The sequence below is a fragment of the Schistocerca serialis genome, chromosome 2 (genome assembly GCF_023864345.2).
Source record: "Schistocerca serialis cubense isolate TAMUIC-IGC-003099 chromosome 2, iqSchSeri2.2, whole genome shotgun sequence".
In the NCBI taxonomy this organism is placed as follows: Eukaryota; Metazoa; Arthropoda; class Insecta; order Orthoptera; family Acrididae; genus Schistocerca; species Schistocerca serialis.
Window position 1 is genome coordinate 193,082,188 of NC_064639.1, and position 2,654 is coordinate 193,084,841.

At 44.5% G+C, this 2,654-nt stretch overlaps 1 pseudogene; it reads left to right on the forward strand.

The window, feature by feature from the left end:
- Positions 1-2,024: 2,024 nt before the first annotated feature.
- LOC126459224 (5S ribosomal RNA) lies at positions 2,025-2,141 on the forward strand (annotated as a pseudogene).
- The last annotated feature ends 513 nt before the right edge of the window (positions 2,142-2,654 follow it).

Sequence of the window (2,654 nt, forward strand, 5' to 3'; positions counted from 1 at the left end):
TGAGGATCTGTTAGATGACTATCAGTTTGGCTTCAGGAAAAGTAAAGGCCACAGAAAGGCAGTTATGACGTTGTGGTTGATAATGAAAGCAAGGCTGAAACAACGATCAAGACACGTTAACAGGATTTGTTGATCTTGAAAAAGCGTTCGATAATGTAAAATTGCGCAAAGTGTTCGAAATTCTGAGAAAAATGCGGGTAAGCTATTGGAAAAGACTGGTAATATACATTATGTACAAGAACCAACAGGGAACAATTAGACAGGAAGAAGAAAAATGAAGTGCGCAGATAAAAAAGGGTGTAAGCCAGGGATGTAGTTTGTGGCCCCTTCTGTTCAGTCTATACATCGCATCAATAATGACGGAAATAAAAGAAATGTTCAAGTGTGAGTTTAAAATTCAGGGTGAAAGAACAACAATGGTATGGTTCGCTGATGACATTGCTATCCTCAGAGAAAGTGAAGAAGTATTACATGATCTGCTAAATGAAATAACGGTCTAATGAGTACAGAATATGGACTGAGAGTAAACCAAAGAAAGACAAAGGTAATTAGAAGTAGCAGAAATGGGAGTAGCGAGGAAGTTAACAAATGAAATTGGTGATTGCGAAGTTGACAAAATTAAGGAATTCTGCTGCCTTGTAAGCAGAATTACCCATGATGGACAAAGCAAGAATAAAAATCTGACTAGCACAGGCAAAGAGGACATTACTGGCCAAGAGAAGTCTACTAATATCAAACATAGGCCTGAAAATGTCGTTTGGAGCATAGAACTGTATAATAGTGAGACATGGACTGTGGAAAAAGCGCAACAGAAGAGAACCGATGCATTTGAGACGTGGTGCTACAGACGACTGTTGAAAATTAGGACTGCTAAGGTAAGGAATGAGGAGATTCTCCGCAGAATCGGCGATGCACGGAGTGTATGGAAAAAACTGACGACAACAACAAGGGACAGGATGATAGGACATCTGTTAAGACATTAGGGAATAACTTCCATGGTTCTAGAGGGAGCTGTTAGGGGTAAAACCTGTAGAGGAAGACAGAGATTGGAGATACAGCCAGCACACAACTGAGGAAAAGATCTGCACAGGAGAGGAATTCGTGGCGGACCGCATCAAACCAGTCAGAAGACTGATGACTCAAAAAAAGCGGGAGTGTCTCGAACAACATACTAAAAATCCTAATCGGATAAGGCTGAGCGAGGAGTTGAAAGGGGAGTGTTTAAAGGTAACCTTTTCTTGTTTTCTGGGAATAATCCCAAAGCCGTGGGCTCTAGAGAAAATATTTTCCGGTACAAAACTAAACGTTATCACATTTTCTACAAAAAATATCTTGCTCATTTTTCCTCTACGACTAATTGTGTGGCGTCGATAGTTACGATGCCACAACGTAGGTGCACGCTCTCGTAGGTTGGCACTGAGAGAGAAGACTAACTACGCCGACCACAGAGCCCTCTGGCCGACGCTGTGGAGCTCAGCGAGTGCCGTCTTGATTTATGGGCATTTAATAAAGAGCAGACGGCCTGGAAATATCGCTTCTGCTACCGAGTGGGCTAGCTTGCTGTTGAGACTTTGTATTAGTTACATTCAGTTAAAGTTTGGACACAGCAACGAGTATTTGTTAGTTTTCAGATTATACAGAAAAGTCATCCTAACTTCACAGGGATTAGATATGGACTACGGCTTCACACCTACGTGCTCATTCTAGCCAAAGTTACGGATGCATTTGATATTTACTTGTGCTTTTTTGACTCTATTAAAAACGTTAAAGTTACCTGCAGTACCGAAGTGCTTCAGCTCTCCTGCTCTTACTCGCTTCCTTCACTCTCGGCCTATATTACAGAAGCAGTTCACAGGAGCAGACCCACGCAGCGCTTATCCAGGCGGGATACAAAAAATTGTCTGCGCAAGGAAGGGATTTAAAAATCGTAGATTGTCGAAAATAGCATTTTAATGGTATAACGTTATTCTTCAAGCAAAATGAAGTGGGTTAAGACCTAATATTAAATGTCTGTAGGACATCTGGGCAACGGCCTTGCCGCAGTGGATACACCGGTTCCCGTGAGATCACCGCAGTTAAGCGCTGTCGGGCGTGGTTGGCACTTGGATGGGTGACATCCAGGCCGCCATGCGCTGTTGCCATTTTTCGGGGTGCACTCACCCTCATGATGTCCATTGAGGAGCTACTCGACCGAATAGTTGCGGCTTCGGTCAAGAATACCTTCATAATGACGTGGAGAGCGGTGTGCTGACCCCACGCCCCTCCTATCCGCATCCTCCACTGAGGATGACACGGCGGTCGGATGGTCCTGGTAGGCGACTCGTGGCCTTAAGACGGAGTGCTGTAGGACAACTAAGTGCAATATAGCAGTATTAAAGGATAAATTGTACTCTCGGGATGTAATTGGCTGGAAAAGGAAGCGGTGGAGGGTAGAAGCGTGAGGGAAGGAGGTCGTCTGAACGTGGTCGAGTGCTTCCGACACTAACACCCCATCTACAGTGTATCACAATAAGCAACCACGCTCTTACACAGTCGTACCGACGCTTCCGCAGCGCGCCTTGCAAATCACTGGCGAGCCAGTGTGTAGACAGGCACGAGGAGCGTTTATTTCCACAAAATGCGTGCACACTACGCGGAAGACAGATATCAGTTAC